General features: G+C 39.9%; 1 pseudogene; it reads right to left on the bottom strand.

Moving 5' to 3' along the window:
- Positions 1-1,209: 1,209 nt before the first annotated feature.
- On the bottom strand, positions 1,210-3,622 carry LOC123484486 (annotated as a pseudogene).
- Between the last annotated feature and the right edge of the window lie 17,414 nt (positions 3,623-21,036).

Here is a 21,036-nt window from a genome sequence, read left to right as displayed (position 1 = left end):
GTTCATACCACAAAAGTCCACCGCCTCACAACCGCACCTGTATGCGCTCTATGTGGCGGTTTGCTCAAATCAACTGTCAATGTTGTGAACAGGGGTGCCCCATGGTGGCGGTGGGGTTATTATAAGCAGGCACCGGCTACAGACAGCGACCATTCTTTTATCATGCAATTTGAATGCACAAACACCGTGAAATCCTGAGGCCCATTTCGGTGCCATTCATCCGCCCTCCATCACCTCATGTAAATCCATAGATTGGGCCTCATTTATTTATTTCAATAACTGATTTCCTTATATGACTAACTCGTAATCATAGAAATTGTTGCATTTCATTTATATTTTGTTCTATAATTCATTTAATTACCAGTTGAAGGCCTAGAGCCTGATGCGTCATTAATAAAGAGCAGTGATACTTGCAATTGCAGTGTGCGGGTTTCTTCTTTTTTCTCTCAAATTACCAGCTATATAAAAATCACAGTTTCTTTCATTAAAGTCGTTATCTACTGAAGTTAACATTCTAATATTTAAATATTTAGATACCTGACAATACATAAGACATGTTCTAATACCAATTCCCATATTTATTCAAAATATTTATTTTAGTTACAAAACCTGAGCATTAAACATTGCCTAAAACATACAGTATAATATAATTTGCATTAAATCTACGTCTTAGTATACCGGGTTTCCCAAATTCGGTCCTCGACCCCAAGGTTCACTTTGAGTTTTTGCCTTCACTACACAGCTGATTAAATAATCACTAATCATCAAGCTTTATCATTTAATCGCTGTGTATATAGAAAAAAAACAAAACTGGTCTCGTGACAATTTGGGAAAGCGTGAAAGACAATCTTCAAATATCTATTCTTAACACAATAGTCTCCATTGGTCAACATTAAAATAGCTTATCAATTACATAGATACACCTTATATCCTACACTATATCCTTCAAATGAGTTCCCCTTATCCATATTCAATTAGAAAAACACTGATATGTTACCTTCTAAATCAAAAACTTTAAAACAAATATTTATTTACACTCTAAAATGGATTAAAACATATATTAAAATCCCAGAGATATGTCAATCATATGTGCTTATTGTCCAGTGCTTGCATTAATAACTTAATGATTGGCTTTAACCATCACACTAATAGTCTTTCATTCTAAAAAAACCCTGCTTTGATAACTCTTTACCATGATTCTCTAACATCTTACTTTTTTAGATGTCTGAGGGTTCTTAAAGCCAACACTCTTGTTTCCTCCACCACTATGACATAGGACCCCTTCCTCGAGCTTCTGCACTACTGTCCCTCCCTGGAGCGGAGATTCCAGAGCCCGTTCCAACAGTGTGTCTTTTTCTCCTATGTCTGCTACCTTCCAGTAACCCTGAAGGTCTGAACACTGCTAGTGGGAGTTCTCCCACTTTCCTCCACCTTACGATGCACTGTCCGTCGAAGTGTCTTCTGCCAATCCCCAAAACTTCCCTCAGCTGCTGCTGGTCAAGTGTCCACTAAGTAGCTGTCTCCGTATCAGTCATATTCCTTGGCAAAGTGCTCCTTGGTGGAGGGCACATGTGTATCATGTGCGTGGTTGCCATGGCACCACCTCTTTCTGTCTAAGCACTCCAGCCGCCAGGCAGCCCACCCACGTCGTGCTGGTCTGAAGGATCGGGTTCTTCACCCATGTTCTCCACAGCAGCGATCACACAGTAGGTATCCGGTCCGGTTCTGACCTCCCCTAATCGAACCACTCTTTCTCCAGCTCCGCTTTGGGGTGCGCCTCTGCCGTTCATAACCTTTCCTCAAACATATCTGTCTCCTTTGTGGCGCCAGATAGTCCTGGGACTTGAAGTGGTCGATGCCCCGACAGCCTTCTTGGGCTTGGCCACTGCTGTCCTTGCCTTCTTCTTTTCGGGCTCGTCATTGTCATTATCGGAGGTGGCGCGATACAACTTCCCGGACCTTGTTGCGAGAGCTGGGTCGAGCTCAGCTAGGGTCATGCACTGGTCCACTCTTTGTCCTCCCGGATCTTCTCAATCCTGGGAAGCGTAGCATCTTTTTTGTACATTCACTATACTATTTCTCTCCTTCACTGATATATTGTGGTCATGTTTCTGGTCTCTCTTCCCCTAGAGGCCGGGGTCGTTCCTCCGGTACTTTCCTCCTGCCCACTTCAGCCCCAGTCGTCACTCCTTCATGGTGTGCGGAGCATCACAGCGTGTGGAAGACGGGGTTTCTCTCCGGAGCTTCGGCCACCGACAAAAATAACATCATGCCACCTCCCTTCTTTTTCCCCAGTAGCCTCCGACAATCAACAGTTCAGCTCATCCATCAAGCCATCAACGTACTCCGCTTTATCTTGAGCCAGCCCTCACCTCGCTTATCGGGCTTGTAGATGGATGAGGATCTTTCACCATGATCCCTCCTCCCTGTTTCTAATCGTTGAGGCGTTCACCACCTCTTGCATGGTTTTGCCTCCTTTTCCTCCACTGTATCCTCCCTTTAACGATAAGAGTCTGAAGGTTGTCGTCGCCTCCTTCGTCTTTGCCAAACTTGTGTGCCGTTGACAAGGGAGTCTTCAAATCCGCAAAAGCACGTCTGCAGCTCGGAATCATCCACTAGCCTCTTGATTCAAACTTCTTCCTTTTTTGCATGAAGGTGTCGGCGGTGTTTCGCCATCATCTCCCCCCATCCAGATGCAGTTGACTACGTGGGGCTTGAAGAAATTGTGGATAAGGCGTCAGGGAGCCCTCTAGCGGTGATGCGCCAACTGCTGTTACTCGAGGGTTCTGTAAGTTTTTAATCCCATCCTTTGCGTTATCGCTCCTCCATCCAGCTTGTCTCTATGGGTGCTGTTGCCCATCTGCTTCTCCACCTGGCGCATGTTGGCTCACGGCACCAGCATAGGTTTGAAGGCAGAGAACAGGCCAATACACTTTGCTGAGGGACACAGGGGGTGTCGGTGGAGCTGCCGGCACACCTTGTTTAGGTCTGTGGTGACATTGTAGGGCTCGCGCGTCTGAGCTGGAAAACCTGGAGCACTGTCTCTTTTGCTACTCCCAGCTTCATGTCCTTCAGGATCATGCATAAGCCACTTCTGCTCCAGGGCTGTGCTCTGGGTGATAGGGTGCAGCAGACTCTTCTTCACCAGATCCTTCTGCTTACCAGCGTTGTTGATGCCACGTCAGATCTTTACTTCTTGATGGTGAGGTTCCCTGTCTTGTACGTTTCTTCACACTAAGTAGTCCATGAGGCGAAGTCTCCCCCTCCCCTGAGATGTGGTGAGATGCGGTATTCAACAGTTTGTTAGCCTCTGTCCGTTCTTGGGGAGACCCGGCGTCTATGTAGAACTTGGCTAACATGCTCTCTTTAATCCACTCATCCTCCCTTTCGAGGGGGGGACTATGAGGCGCATGGCCCATAGAAAGGTCTGTGGTGGCAGGGTTGTTCTTTGTGGAGGGCCCATGAACTTCCTCCCGGAGTCTATGAAGTCACGGAGAAACTTTGATTTGTCTGGTCGGAGTTTGGTCTTCTATTTTTTCAGCGTGGTGCACAGGTGAAGAAATGAACTTGAGCAGCAACAGAGCTCTGGGAGCACAGCTTCACTTTTTGAGGTTTCCTCCATTGTAAACCTAAAAAAATTAAAATACATGAATGACCCAGGATTCTAGGGATGCTCTTAGTTTTCATCCTTTTATGTAATTTTTTATTATAAATTATTTTTAGTGTTCTTTCCTACTTCATTTCAATATAGTGCTTCTGCCAGTCCATTATCGCAGCACCATACATACAGTATAACACGTTTCCCAAATTACTCACAGTTTCAGTAGCTAATACTACTCAATAAACAAAACATAACTTAAGTTATGACCTAATCCATCACACCAGCCACATGTTAAGAACGTGTTAGCTAGAATGTACACTATACAATCATAGCTTAAATACATATTAACACCATCTCTTGCATCTATTATCTTTCTTACTCAACCCACTCGTCGTGTCTTGCAGCTCTTTGGGGATCCCTCCCTACAACATGCTGTGACATGCCCTTTCTTTCATTACATTTCCTGACGAACTGAAACATCCACTTAGTTAAGCCTAATGCTAAGCACAGCTACTAACATTGTTGTGCCTAGAGGTTGTGCAATGGTGCATGGTTTTTTCAGTTAGGGCCACTTCGGTTGGGCTATGCTAGCTAGCGTGCAATCTATCACACTTTAGATACTACTAGATAAATTTATGTTATCATGTTGTAGGCTGATACGATTACAAATTCAACAAATAATCTATCAAATTACCTGATTATTCTTCTCGGTCTCAAAACACACATTGGTTTTCGTTTTTTTACTAACCGTTATTAGGTTTCTAAAATATTTCCTTCTCTCACGTCCGCTATACATTCCTCAAAACAAAACAAGACATAATAACCTTCTTCTTCTTCTTCTTCTTCTTCTTCTTCTTCTGTCGGTGGGTTTCTGGCGGACTACATCCAAGTTGTATGTGCCGCCACCAACTGACGATTTAAACCAAATAATTAATTAATAAAAATAAATCCATACTTAATGTGATTCTAACAATCCACCTAATAAAAAATGTACTTCCAAAACAACAAAACTCCCACTTCTTCCTTCTTTTAGTTCTCCATATCTCCTTCTCAGGCTCTAGGACCTGAAAGGTGGTATACTTTTGCTAATATTCCATGTAACACCTTTGCTGTAAATCTTTCAGCCCCAGGAACCACTCCATGCCGCAATCACAATGATGGTGCAATCTTCCTAGATCTTTTCTCTCCACCTTGTCAGTGCCTATTTATCACCATTGCGACCAAGGCCACAAAGTCACACTTATAACCTTTAAAATGTCAGGATCCTCTTGGTTAACACAACCCTGCAGCCTGCAGTGAAGGCCTATCCACTACCATGACTCTTCTGGTCAAACATTCAAACCCTCATCAACCCTTTTCACAGCTTCTGCATATGAAATGCTCTGTACAACCCTGGTTTGGCCACCTCATTCTCTTTTACCCTTGTGGGGCATTCCAGAAGACGTGGCTTCATATTCCCACCGCAATTACATGTCACATTTTCTGCACTTTTACAACACATAATATGATATTTTCCACATCTTGGCACATCTCGGCTTCTCCCTTCTTGCAAACCACTTTCTACATGACCAAACTTAATGTTCTTACTCATTGTTTCTTGGATAATCTCCACTCTATAGTTAATTCACCCTTCTTACGTGACAATTCCAAAAAACCAAAGAACATAAATTCTTCTTTTCCCCATTCATTTCAATTCATCCGCGTTTCAACATTACTCCAGAATATTTTCATCTCTTCCAAATACCTCCCCACACAGGGTACCTGTTCAAAGCTACACACACACACTTAATATAATATAATACACTTCAAACTTATCAAAATCGATAAATACCAATGCACTTTCCTTCTGTTCCATAAAATCACAAAAAATCTAAACCCCGCCTCTCGTATCCTCTCATCCTTACTTTACCACCATTTATCTCATGTTTTTTTCAGATTGTACTCTGCTCAGCTGCTCTTATTACATTCTCCTCTTCTAATTTTTAGAGGTTTTCTTATTTCCCTCATTAAAATCCAAATCATTTTTTCATTTTTTACATTTTTCTGGATTTTTTGTTGTTATTCTGTCTCTCACTGTTCAAATAAACCTACCATTAAAATTATAACTGATAATTTCTTTGTCAGTGAGCAACGTACAAAATCAGCAGGGATCATACTTTTTTTCCCTCACTGTATCTACTATCTACTAAAGAGACTAATCTTTTTTATATATATGCTCTTCAGAATACAATATCATATCATATTATTATTATAGGGTGTGCAATATGCACACTCTATCATACCTATTTTTCATACTCCTAATTTAATTTTTATGACAATCCATCCTAGATCTGTGCTTAGGGGGCAACTTTTACCTCTGAAGCAGTTCATCCGGTTTGCAATAATCTTTGCCCACTGAGGCCTCTACACTCTACATGGAGAGAGAGAGAGAGAGAGAGAGAGAGAGAGAGGGGGGGGTGTCAGTGGAGGCACCCCACAGTTCCAGTTGTTTATATCCAGATTCTGCTGCTGCTGCAGTAGTGGATGTGGCCACCAGGGAGAAGATGGACCCAACAATCACCACCTCACTGGTTTATTTGGGGCCATGGCTCATTTATACAGTAAGAGCAGATGCCTGACAGGGATATGAGGCCTATGCAATGTCTCTGTCTACTTGAGCCAAACCAACATCCCCGTCAGTCATAGCATGGTCTCCTTTCTGACTCAGTTAGCCGGTTCCTCCTCGTGCTCTATGTCCACAGAGTCAGAGAGTGAGAACAGCAACACCTAGAAGATGGTAAACAAGTACTCACTGCTGCTGCTGCTGCCGAGGGCCGTGGCATGCTTCTGCTCGCTCCAGGGAGGCGGGGGAATGCGATAGGATTTGAAGGGTGGCGATATGAGGTAACTCACATCTAATGGGGGGCTCTGATTACAGTAATAATGACATCCGTCTTATGGTTTCTTAATATACTATTTTCTTTTAGCCTTTTTGGGCCTAAATATGGCCTGGTACAAAATGGTGTTGGAGATTTACCATCAAAAATACCAAGCCTCACAGATGGAGGCTCCCGTTCTCAGAGTAGACACCTACAGGTATGTGCTGCTGGCAGTATTATGTAAACAAAGATAGTGCATTGCCAAGGCAGAGTTTGATTTAACCCGTCTCTAAAAACTGCTGGTCCCTATCTGTATCTGCAGCAGCGTAACGTTATACCACGGGCGGTCGGACGAGTCAGTTCTTCATTTACAACATTATACAGTGTGTGTGTGTGTGTCAGTGGCGTACTGCAGTTTTGCGAGGCCCCCTCGGTCTGACAAGGAACTGGCTTGGTGGAGGGGGGCCCCTGACCTTGCGGGGGGCGTGTGGTACGCCAGTGGTGTCTGTAGTCCTGCTGTGTTTGTTTCTATTCTTGGCAGGAACCCACACAGTGCAACCTACTTTACTAAATTTAATTACTCCAACATCTCTCTCTCTCTGTGTGTGTGTGTGTGTTTTTGTCCTGTTCATATCACTTTTGATATCTTGTCATTCCCCCAAATCGTCTACAATTAGGATCTTTTTGATCACCCTTTTGCCGGATAACTGTTCTAATGCTTTGATTTAAACCTGAGTTTGTAATTTCCATTTTTAAATTTCGGATTGATTTTCTTATAAAAATTATCATACACGTCCATTAATTATAATCCCTAATATTCACATTTACTGTTGCTGCAGATTATTGTCCGTGCTGTAGCAAACTGGTTCAAATTAATCCTACATCTGTATCTAGTCTGCTGTCTACCCAATGTAATTTCGCTCTCACTTTCTCTCTCCCTCCCATTCACAAGTGTTTACACTGACATATCTATTTTCATTTTAATTGTACTTTCTCGCTCGCTGCGCCAACGCTACACAGAGAAAGTCAACAGGGTGTGCCAGCTCTCCACTGACCCCGCCTTGAAGCCTACAGTCTGGACTGAGTGGATGGGGAGGTACCAGATGACACTACACTCTGTATGATGCACATATAACTACTACTCCACACTTCTCCCACAGTGACGGTCACTATTGTTCCATCCACACGACCTGATAAGGCTACGTATTATCCAAATACATTTCATAACCTGGAGTACTCCCAATTTATTTCATTCATTTGCGAGTGGGCCGAACAGCTGTACTAAACAAGCCACAACTGCCTGTAAGGCTTGTATGGATTTTGACTACCAAATTATCTGGCAGTGTTGTGCACAGCTACTGGTTTGTATCCTTGTTTATGTTCACTCAAATCCACTCCCATTTTAAGAGCATTATACCGGTCTGTTTATCCGACTTAAAAATCTGCCTTGAGCAAAGCACTTAACCCTAATTGCTTCTGTAAATCTCTTCTAAAATGTATATTGTTTTCTTGTATTTGCGGATTCCCATTTCCTTACTCCCCTAGGATATTCACCAATCACATGTGGTTTAAAGGTGGTTTGTACATACACTTTTACCTACAAGGACCATGGGTGGAATTTCCTAATTTTGACTATGACTTTTTCCCCATTCCAAAACCTTTTCCCCCTATAACTTTTCAGGCCTTTAGGATTTGTGGTGGGAACTGACAACTACACATTACAACACACCTGAACCTGTCCCAGTACTTGTTCCAGTCACCACAACCATACGGTCACCACCCACGGGGTTCTCCCTCTTCACGCAACCTACTCAAATTCGCTCTCCTTAAAATTTGCCTGCATCAAATAAATTCTTCCTGCTCTATTTCTCACATATCAGTCACAAACTTCCATCTGAGTCGATTGTTACTCAAAATAAGTTATTTACAAAAAGTTCCCTTGGATCATCAAAGCCAATGACACATTTTCAACAACTGCTTTACCCACTTCTGGCTCTGGCCCAACCCTTTTTCTGGACCATGTTGATGTTTTTCCGTTCTAGAATTCTAGGTACTCAGAGCCAGACTCAGTGGCGGGATTCAATTATTCTCCAGGCGCCCTACGTGTTTGGTAATGTTGTATTCATTTTGGAACTGGGCTCCCGGACTGAGCCAGGTTCCCTATTCAAGGCCCGCGGCGAGTCGCTCAAAATAAAAGTTACTATTCTTGTAATAGTAGATTCTGTGTTGTCACATGCAAGCGTGATTGCTTTTATAAAAACACTTTTTTAAAAAAATCGAGTTAGAAATTTCAAACATATTGTGCGACCTGGTTTATGATCTATTCTCACTTAGCATCTTTTGTGGCACTGTCGATGGCGCCTGGACTTCGGGCCCAGAGTTGATGTTCACGTCTCCCCTGCCTGTTTCATTACAATATCTTTCATGGAAAGAGATGTTGTATGTTTCTGGCATTACAAAATGTTTCTGCCTTGTTCACAAATGACAATTCGTGCGGAATTACTGTTTGATTTGGAAGGGATGTCCTCCCTCACTGCTTTTCCAGTTCGCGTCCGGGCCATGGCGTCCCTTCTCAGCATATTATCCCCCTTCTATGTCCGTGGGCATGGTAGGTTTGGAGGTTTGGGTCCAGCCTTAAAGACAGTCGCACTTCTGCTTCAAAACAATGTTGCAATCACCAATTAATGATAACATAGTATGAGTCTAATTACTTTATATGTCTAATCCTGAATGCTATTTAAAACCGCATTCCGGCCGGTATCTCATTCCACAAGTTACCACCGCCTAAATCTATACTTAAAATGGCTATTACTCTGTTCCATCTGACTCACAATCCACTGTCTCATCCCCAGCCAGCAAATTATAAACTTCAGTCTCCACTATAAAACATCTAACATTACCTCACATTTCTTTTAGACTAAATTTGTTTTCACGCGAATTTGTATAACCTTCATGTCTGTCTCTCCACATTTACATTGTTTCAATATTCATTCATCCCAGCTGTCCTTTTGTTGGGGTCGGGCGACACGACACGGCGCTCGTTTCTCACCAGTCAAATCATGAATCAGCTGGCATATTTTTATGATATATACAAAAGAAATGAAAAGGTAAAATAGCGAAGTGCAGTGTTTGCAGCCTTTACAGCTTCAGTGTTTGAGGTGATTGTGTTAGCTGTGTTAATGGCTAGCTCCTCAACAGTGTCCTGCAAGGCATTTTCTCATTCCAAATCCCCTCATTACTCTTGTTTGGATGTATTATATTGTCACTAGAAAAGCTTAAACAAATGCATCACTACTTTGTTATTCTTTTTGCTTTGTCGTGACTTGTTACCGTAGTTGGCTGCTAGCAACAAGGGATAGACGTTCCAGCCATATGCCAATATATTTGAACGAGCACCCGGCTTGGTAACTTGATTTGTGTCGGATTATATATTGTGAAACTTTCACAGATCTAACACACCGTGTATTATCCTGCCTTATCACATTTCCCTAAAACCACTTAAGGATCACACTTTTTTAAATTTTAGCCTAAAATGACATACCCAAATCTAACTGCCTGTAGCTCAGACCTAAGCAAGGATATCCATATCCTTATATAATTTAAACACGTTAGTTTGTGGAAATGTGAATTTTAGGAGATTACACATTAGATCTTAAAAATAATAAAAACAAAAAAACATCTTTCCTATTTTTTGTTTTGTTCCATCATCTTTAAATCAAAGAAAGGCCAGACAGTGATGTGGATCTGAAATTCATCACACTATATTTTGTATCAAGTCTGCCAGGGTTTTCCCCAATGTGCGGATTGTTTTCTTACATAACTATAGAAACATACATGCTATAATAATAAACATTTTATTTCACACTCCAATCCATACCTATATATTTTCCTACAAAAATACTCTAACCTTCACACTCAAGATGGCCGGGCGGGGGTGGGTGTGAGTCAGAGGTCAAACTGTAGAACCCAGTTCCTACATTTGAATATAAAATTATTTTTCAAACAAAACTACACTACATTTTATCTCTGACCCTCAGGATAAAATCAAACAAATTACTGAATTAATACATTATTTCCTTCAGAGGTAATTACCAAACCAGTTGCTGTGATTAAAGTGTTTTTGTTGTTGTGCACTATCCTCAAACAATGCATGTATTTATTTTTGCTGTAATAGCTACTATAAATTGACATTGCAGTTAGATTAACAAGAATTTCTTTTCCCATATAACATGTCTATGTCCCGGAGTTGTCTGTTGTTTACAACACCATTCTAATCCTCAAATCGCATATTGAGCAACAATGTCGTATAAGGAGTCCCTAGAGTTAAAAAAGTATCCCATTTTGCGTAATCTGGCTTAATTTCACACAGGAAATCAATCCTAGCAAGAGCTCTGTAACTATAAAATTAAATAAGTAAAATACCTGTGTGTCCCAAATGGCACCATATTCCCTAGTGCACTACTTTTGAACAGAGCCCTATAACACTCTTGAAACTACTACTGAATTACTACAAAACTACAACAACGTGTAGTGAATGTTTTTTCACTTCTCAAATCCAAATCAAATAAATTTTTTTTGCCACACTCACGAATACACGGTGTAGACATTACAGTAAATCTTACCAACCCTAAACAATCATTTTTTTATTTATTTATATTTTTAAAAATATAAGCAAATAACTAAACACATAAATAACTTAGGAGTCTTATACCCGGTCCAGAGTCATGTCCTTGAGGGCACCCGATGGTCGAGTAATTGGGGTGATATGTACATGTGGGTAGAGTTAGTGACTATGCATAATTAGGTAGCAGCTCTAAAGGGGTACAGTCAAATAGTCTGGGTAGCTGATTAGCTGTTCAGAGTCTTATGGCTTGGGGGGTAGAGGCTGTTAGAAGCCTTTTACCTAGTGACGCTCTGTACCTTGCCTCTAGCAGAGAGCAGTCTATGACAAGTGGCTGAGTCTTTACAATTTTTGGTCCTTCCTCTGACACCCCTGGTATAGGTCCTGGATGGCAGGCTTGGCCACAGTGATGTACTGGCCGTCGTGCAACCCTCTTTCTTTCTCGGACCGGGTTGCCATACCAGCGGTGATGCAGCAGTCAGGATGCTCTCGATGGTGCAGTTTATATATTTTTGAGGATCAGAGGACCCGTGCAATATGTTTTTATGTTCTATAACTGTGTTTCCAGTAGTAATCAGTAGAGATTTTTACTATTGTAAATAATATTCCACTACATCCAATTTTTCTCGACCAAGCAAACGGGAAGTAGTGGTAGTAGGTGTTGCTAGCTAGCTTGTTTTTACAATCCCGAATGTAATCATCTTCCATCCTTTGTAATTATGTCTTTCATCCCTTTGCTGCACCATCTTAATTTAACTTACTTTTATTTTTATGAATACTTTCATGTTTTTTAGTCGTTTATATAACTTTTTACCACATCTAAAGATTCTACCAACTATTGTGTTTACCTCTGTTTGCTATCCCCATTGAAATTAGTTATGTAGACTATGTTTTCATCATGCTACTAATAAGTATGTGTTTGTGTGCAAATGTAAATATATTCATATTGGTATACTTACTCATTCTACTTACTTCTTTTCATTTCCCTGTCCTCGACAAAAGAATTGGGGTTGTTTAATATGTTTTTCTGTGTTGTCTTATGTGACCTCTGTCAGCAGATTTAATTTATTTTTTATTTCACTTTTTAACCTGGCCAGTTGAAACAAGTTCCTCATTTACAACTGCACCTCCAAATAGCAAAGCAGTGCGATAAAAAAAACAACAACACAGAGTTACACACTGGATAAACAAAACATACATCAATAACACAATGAAAATCTATATCAGTGTGTGCAAATTAGTAAGTTTGATAAGGCAATAAATCGCCATAGTCAAATGATACTGGGGGTGCAAATGAGCAAAATAAATAACAATATGGGAATGAGTAGTTGGGTGGGCTAATTCAGAATGGGCTGTGTATAGGTGCAGTGATTGGTAAGCTGCTCCTGACAACTGATGCTTAAAGTTGTGAGGGAATATCTCCGCTTAAAGTTTTCCAGTTCGTTCCAGTCATTAAGCAGTAGGGAGGCTGCTTGATATGGCTTATAATTGGTTGTCTCTTGTGCTTGTCTTAATTTTCTAAAAGGATATTGTTGTGGAGAATTGTGGCAGCAACTGAGGATCTAAGTTTAAGTCAAAGCTGAATAAGACAAGCCTCAAAGATTAACATAAAGTGTATATATGTAATATTATATATTAACAAAATCCAATTAAGTTTGTATAAGCTTATTATTTATTGTTTGATATATAACTACAGTTAGAAACTTGGACATAGCATGTGCACTAGTCTAGTAGTACGTAGGAACAAAAATGTCAATGTGATTTTAATAGGCAATCAATAGATAAATTGTCAGTTTTCAATATTAATTCAAAAGGGTTTAGGTAGGAAATGAAAAAGGATCGGAGCAATTCAGTAGTGATAACAGTGACACAACACTACACACACAAATGGCAGTAGTAATTCAATAGGGATTGAGTGGGCATATCAGCATGTAGGAATTGAGTAGGTTTTAATGTAATACCCAAAAGCTCAGTAGTTACACAGTATCATTAAGGGAGTATTTAATTTAAATAGGAAATATGTAGTGTTCACCAGTAGTGAAGCATGCCAATTTATCACTCATTACTACTAAAATTACTACATAAATCACTACTGGTTTATTACACATCTCAATAGCAATCAAGTAGTAAACCAGTAGGTTTTGTGTAGATCTTGTGTAGTAGTGATGAGTATTAATTCAGTATCTTTTTCATGAGGTCAAGTGTGTACTACATAGGGAATAGGATGCCATTTGACCACTTGTAAACAGACTAGGTGGATGTTTGGGTTGTTAGGGCTGGAGGTTAAATTCAGACATTGTCTTTTGTTATCCTATCCTGTAACTTGATTTATAGTCTCCATAAAATTGTTGTGTATTTTGTGGTCTTGTTCTATTAGTGTGGCTTGATGCATGGTTCCCTAATGTGACCATGGGTTTTGAACACAGGTTGTCTGTGCACCAGAATACAGTGTTAGCCCACTAAGCTAAGCCTGGGCATTAGTTCGGGGAGTTAATACTAGTCTCAGGCAAGTTTACTCATCACATAAGCATGATGAGGCAACCTTGGGCAATGCCACCGTTTGTTTGACTTCCGTGAGTGCAGGTTTTCCTTTTCCAGCTGCAATGCCATTGAAGATATATTCCCCTCAGCAAATGTCTTGTTTTAGAAGGCTTTATTTCAATGTGCCCATCATATGCATCGTTGAGTAGCCATCCGTGAGTTAGTTAGCACATGTCTCCAACTCTAACCTGAAATGCAACTATCTCCAAATTAATGAATGTTAAATCTATTCGTTCTTGCGTCTATTAGGCCTGGCCAATCATGTGTCCTGTACTGATTATTCAATAAAAAAAAAGCAGACCTGAACCTTAGTTTAGCATAATCAGTTACTCAATGGGAAGCTCCTAGCCTCTGGGAATGACCTTTTTTTTTGGAGGGATTTAGATCTGCTTGCAATGGGCACACAGTCACATGCATGTTTATGATTTTATAGGATTATTTATTTTTTTATTTGGCGCTTTCCCATGATCATACCTTAAGCTTTTACGCTCCCGTATCCCATCTGACGTTTGTCACGCTTCTCAACCCAATTAGTTGTAAAACCTTTGGGGTCTGTTAATCTGTAAACAAACATAGCAAGCCATTCCCCTGCAACCCAACCAGAAGCAAGCATTATCTAGTTCCATACCCTTTACACTAGCCTTGTCCTACTATCTATATCTCTATACTCACATCAAATCATAGAGCAATGCTTGTATTTAAATGCCATGAGGGGGTAGGACACTTCCAGTTATATCACAAGTTATGGAAGTCATTAAAGAATGTTCACTATTTTACAACTTGATGCTAGATGGTTCTTCAGCCTGAAAGTAGTCTTGTGGCCAAGAGAAAATGTAATCCAGGGTTCAGTTCTTTAAGCCACTAACTTCACTAACCTTAGCCACCACAAGCAATGTGGTGACGACACGACAGAGCGATATGTGTAAATCAGTGGTGCATGTGTGTGGTGTAAATCAGCTACTGCAGCTTTACTGCTAATCACTGGCACTTACTTGCCCATGTTCTGATCTTGGAAACCTGGGCTGCAAAGGGCAATCATTAGTCAAGTGTCAAGTTTGGTGTCCACATTTAACACCAAGTTCATGGTTTGGTCCATCATGCAGTGATGTATCAAATCACTAAATGTCGAGTCCCAATCCCCATATCTGATTTCAGAGTCTAATACTCAAATCACGAGTTGAGTCTGTACTTTGTAGTGCTAAAAGTTTGATTTTGAATTCTAGACTCCTTTAGTATAAAAAAATTATATTACAAGATGATTTGATAAACACTGAATTTGGCCTTACTGTTATTAGCCCATACAAACACATTGAATAACAGATTCATCATATAAAAATCAGAAATTATGTATTTATTTTTCCTGATATTATCGTCGGGGCATGACTCTTTTCCGTTCACGGATGCTGGCCCATGTTGACTCAATACTTCCCCAGTTGTTTCAAGTTGGCTGGATGTCCTTTGGGTGGTGGACCATTCTTGATACACACCAAACTGTTACATACGCAGCGTTGCAGTTCTTACACAAACTCCATCTGGCACCTACTACCATACCCTTCAAAGGCACTTAAAATATTTTGTCTTGCCCATTCACCCTCTGAATGCACACATAATAATCCATGTCTCAGTTGTCTCAAGGCTTAAAAATCATTCTTTACCCATCTCCTCCCCTTCATCTACACTGATTGTGATTTAGATACATCAATAAGATCATAGCTTTCACCTGGATTCCCTGTCAGTCTATTTCATGAAAGAGCAGGTGTCCTTAATGCTTTGTACACTCAGTGTATACTTCCATTCATTTTTCAAACTGGTACTGGGCTACCTTCAGGCGAGTCTTGTGAGGCTTGAGGGCGTCCTAACAAAACAACCAACATTACATAGTGTTTGTGGGTCTCCTTTCCACACGGTCCTATTACCGTTTGCTTCCTTTTGTGAGAAGAAGCGATTTTTCATGGTCTACAAACACTGTTGTAGCTCGGCCACCTTCCACCAGATGTGAAAGGCCGCCATTCGATGTGGTGGATTGAGCCATGCAAAAAAAAAAAAAACATCTCTGCAACAGGCCTTTCGATGGGAATATGTTTTTATGCTAATTGATTTCGTGGGGTTGGTTTCCTCCTTTCTTAGGTTTGCACATTTAAACTAAATACACTAACAAAAATATAAACACAAAATGCAACAATTTAAAAGATTTTACTGAGTTACAGTTCATCAGTCAATTGAAATAATTCATAAGGCCTAATCTATTTTCACATGACTGGGAATCCGATATGCATTAGGTGGTGGCGTGGATCAGGGATCAGAAAAACAGTCTATCTGGTGTACCACCATTTGCCTCATGCAGCGCAACCCATCTCCTTTTATAGAGTTGATCAGGCTGTTGATTGTGCCTGTGAATGTTGTCCCACTACTCTTCAATGGCTGTGCAGAAGTTGCTGGATATTGGCCGGGAACTGAACACCTTCGTACCGTCGATCCAGAGCATCCCAAACATGCTAAATGGGTGAGCATGTCTGGTGAGTATGCGCCATGGAAGAACTAGGACATTTTCAGCTTCCAGGAATTGTTACGATTCTTGCACATGGGGCTCATTATCATGCTAATCATGGTATGGCGGCGGATATACCCGACAATATGCCTCAGATCCTCAAATATCTCTGTGCATTCAAATTGCCATCGATAAAATGCAGTTGTGTTTGTTCCTCTTATCCTGCCCATACCATAACCCCACACCCCATGGGCTTATTCACAACATTGCCATTGTACAGTTAAACCGGGATTATCCGTGAAGCAACTTCTCCAGCGTGCCGTGGCTATCGGGTCACAACTACACAAAGATGGACATAATTTTTTGTGTAGGAGATAGGAGGGGATGAGTGATATATAAGGAGGGGGATGGATGATACTGTTCTCCCCCAAGTGGAGAGCTAACGACATTACATATTGATACAGCCTCATAGAAGATCTAGATAAATTTTCTAACCACTCTGGATTACAACCAAATTTGATTTACTATATTACGTGTTATCACTTAAAAATAATTTTTACATTACATGTTTTACAATAATTCTTATGTATCTCGTACATATCCCAAATGAAATAAATGTTCTCACTCCAATACATTTTTAATAAAGTTAGCAAAAATAATAAATCTTGCTACCATGGAAAGATAATACCTGTCAATTTGTGGAAAATCACCCTGATTACTCTTTTATATCCCAGTTTCCTATTTGCCCATAGTCTTGCCTTGCTAGTAAGAGTTTTTTAATTATATGAGAAAAAAAATATTCCATTTTATTTGGAACAACAAGCCAGACAAAATTAAACAGGCCTATTTATATAATGAATATGATTTCAGAGGACAGAAATTTTAAATATTAAGCATTAGACCTATCACTAAAAGCTTCAGTCATACAAATTATATTCAATCCAACTGTTCTCTTGCAAATTAGAAAATTTCTCACCCTTTCAAAATCCTTTTTCCTTTTATTCATTACACCTCTCACTTTCAGTTATTTGAAAAGGAAGTAATCTCCCAAATATCACTATTTCTAAAACAAGCCATAGAAAGTTGGTTGTAATTTCAATTTAATCCTCCAAAGCGACAGAATAAATAATGCAACAAATATTGTGGTTAAACACAAATATACTAATTGATAAAAAACCATTATTTCTTGAATAAAAAAAAAAAGTATATTCTTTAATGATATCATAGATGACTGGTGGAGTTATGTCCACATCAGCCCTAACTCCACCATTGGAAAATTCTCGCTACCCAAAATTACAACCAAATAATTCAATTATCCAAATTGAAAGAAAGTGGAAGGGGGGAAAAAGGAAGGACTTGTCTGTAAGCCCTGCAATAAAGAACATAATTGGTTAAAAAAATTGTGATAAAGAAAAAAGTATACCAGTTTCATTTAAGGACCAGTATTACACAGTCCCATATAGTTGCCAAAATAGTTGGGAAGATTTTTTTGCCGATTCCATGGCATAGTGTTTATACTACCGTAAAAGCGACACGATTCAAACTTTAATTTTTCAATTAAAATTATTATACAAAATTCTTGCTGCCAATAGAATTTATTTATATGGGGAATACAATCTTCCCAGCTCTGCAGATTTTGCTGCGAAGGGACAGAATCATTAGATCATTTGTTTTGGTACTGTCCATTTTAGCTTGTTTTTTGGACACAGGTCCAGGAATGGCTAAAGTATTGCAATATTTACCTGGAGCTAACCCTGCAGATAGCATTACTGGGTGATCTAAAAGTCATATCAATCAATCAATAATATAATAATACTTTTAGCAAAAACATTTATTTTCAATTTACATCTGTAGAATCAATGAGAATAGAGGGGTTCAAACTTTTGTGAAACATCACAGTACAGTTGAAAAATATATGGCAAATAGAAATCCAATATGGATGTTGTTAAGAGATGATGGGAGGTGTTGAATGGAGTTGAAGGATGACTAATAACAACTAACAACACTAATAACACAAATAACTAATTAAACATACTGTGTCCATAATAAGTTATGGTTATAGGTTAGCTTTTGTAAAGAGCACAGTTAGAAAGATTGGCATATAAACAAAAGACTTCATGAAAATGATCGGGGGTTGAGGTAGAGGAAGTTCAGGAGTAAAAACAAACAAAATAGAATTATTGTAAAATTGACTGTGTCCATAAAATATATTTATTTATAAGCTGGAATAGGCCTAAGCATTGTTGTTCACTAGTTTACTCCAATTAGGAAGGGGTGGGGTTGGAAAGTGGGGTTGGAAAGTAATAAAGTGAAATATATTTTTTTTAAAGATATGTACTTATATATATTATGTATATGTATTTATTTGATTATGTTATATTATGTGTATGTATGTATATGTATACAGTGGGGAAAAATATTTATCACCCACCAATTGTGCAAGTTCTCCCACTTAAAAAGATGAGAGAGGCCTGTAATTTTTCATCATAGGTACCGTCAACTATGACAGACAAATTGAAAAAAAATATCCAAAAATCACATTTAGGATTTTTTATGAATTTATTTCAAATTATGGTGGAAAATAAGTATTTGGTCACCTACAAACAAGCAAATTTCTGGCTCTCACAGACCTGTAACTTCTTCTTTTGCTCCTCTGTCCTCCACTGTTACTGTATTAATGGCACCTGTTTACTTGTTATCATATAAAAACACTTGTCCACAACCTCAAACAGTCACACTCCAAACTCCACTATGGCCAAGACCTGTCAAAGACACCAGAAACAAAATTGTAGACCTGCACCAGGCTGAAACTGAATCTCAATTAAGCAGCTTGGTTTGAAGAAATCAACTGTGGGAGCAAGTATTAGGAAATGAAACATACAAACACTGATAATCTCCCTCGATCTGGGGCTCCACCAGATCTCACCCCGTGGGGTCAAAATGATCCCAAGACGGTGAGCAAAATTCCCAGAACCACACAGGGGGGACCTAGTAATACCTGCAGAGAGCTGGGACCAAAGTAACAAACCTACCATCATAACACACTCCCCCGGGACTCAAATCCTGCAGTGCCAGACGTTTCCCCCCTGCTTAAGCCAGTACATGTCCAGCCCGTCTGAAGTTTGCTAGAGTGCATTTGGATGATCCAGAGGGTTGGGAAATGTCATATGGTCAGATGAAACCAAAATATAACTTTTTGGTAAAAACTCATCGGGGCCATGTTGTATTTTAGTGAACCTCCTTCCATCAGCAAGGGCATTGAAGATAAACGTGGCTGGGTCTTTCCAGCATGACAATGATCCCAAACACCCGCTCGGGCTACGGGTGCTTCGTAAGAAGCATTTCAAGGTCCTGGAGTGGCCTAGCCAGTCTCCAGATCTCAACCCCATAAAAATCTTTGGAGGGGTTGAAGTCCGTGTTGCCCAGCGACAGCCCCAAAACATCACTGCTCTAGAGGAGATCTGCATGGAGGAATGGGCCAAAATACCGCAACAGTGTGTGAAAACCTTGTGAAGACTTACAGAAAACGTTTGACCTGTGTCATTGCAACCAAAGGTATATAACAAAGTATTGAACTTTTGTTATTGACCAAATACTTATTTTCCACAATAATTTCAAATAAATTCATTAAAAATCCTACAATGTGATTTTCTAGATTTTTTTTCTCATTTTGTCTGTCATAGTTACATTACCTATGATAATTATTACACCTCACTCATCTTTTTAAGTGGAACTTGCACAATTGGTGGCTACTAAATGCTTTTTTCCCCCACTTATATATATATTTTGCGAAAATAAAGATAAAAAATTATATATATATATACAAACTACTCTACACTGTACCATACATCTCAACAATTATTAGTGTCCTCTCCTTTTCTTAATCTACACTGATCTGAAAACATCTGCATGCCTTTCGATCCACAGATGAAGAAATAAGAAGGGATTGTCACCTTATTCCCTATGAAGTGCACTACTTTTGACCAGGATCAATAGGGCTCTGGTCATAGAGTAGTCCTCTCTCCAATGTAGGATCTTAATGTGATCACTCTTTTGTTGCTGAGAATTTTCCTGCATAGCAGGAAATGCACCTTGCATGTATTCAATTAACAAGGCTTTTAAATGTTGTAATTTCCACTTTAAAATGTAAGACTTGATTTGCCCTAACAAAAAAGTTGTCAACCCCTACAAAAATTCTCCATTAATTATAATTCACATTACCTGTTGCTGCAATTATTTTCCTGCTGTCGCAAACTAGCTCAAATTAAGATCCTACATCTGTAGAATGGGTGTCATTTGGGACACAGCCAGGAGAAGTAAGTTACTTTACATTATTGAAATCACTCTCTGTCATACAACTCCTCCATGTCACTTTGAACTTGTCTTACAGCTGTCTTTGTGACCTTTAGCCTTGTTTGGGTAGCTTTGGTTCGGGTTTGGGTACAGTAAGCTTTACTTTAGGCTTCTCTGTTAGATTTGGGTACAGTCGTGTTGCGTCCTCCATCCCACCATTAAGCCCCTGAAAATATGTGTCTGTCTACTCGTACTGTGTCCTCTAAGCTTTAGCCTGGTGCCTGACATGTTCCAGCGGCGTTTCTGGGAGAATACCCCAAACACCACAACCCATGCTATGAGCAGTTCACATCCACTACACCAGGGGGTCATACTGGGACTTGTGTGTGTATGTAGCTACGTACATTGAGGCAGTGGAGGTGGCTTGCTGGGTGAGACTTACAAGGCTCTCCACCACCCCGGGTATGATTGGGCTGGGTGCCAAGGGATTCTGCCGACTAAAACTGCCCGCTGCTGTGTCACCGCTTCAAAGGTCAGGGGTCACGGGAAACACAAATGGAAGCAGTTGGATGTCAAGCAGGAGAGAAAGGTGGGGGGAGGTTGGGTTGTCTGCATCAAGTTTTGTTGATCTGTA

The sequence above is a fragment of the Coregonus clupeaformis genome, unplaced genomic scaffold, assembly GCF_020615455.1.
Source record: "Coregonus clupeaformis isolate EN_2021a unplaced genomic scaffold, ASM2061545v1 scaf0330, whole genome shotgun sequence".
NCBI lineage: Eukaryota > Metazoa > Chordata > Actinopteri > Salmoniformes > Salmonidae > Coregonus > Coregonus clupeaformis.
This window is presented reverse-complemented; position numbering and strand designations above follow the sequence as displayed.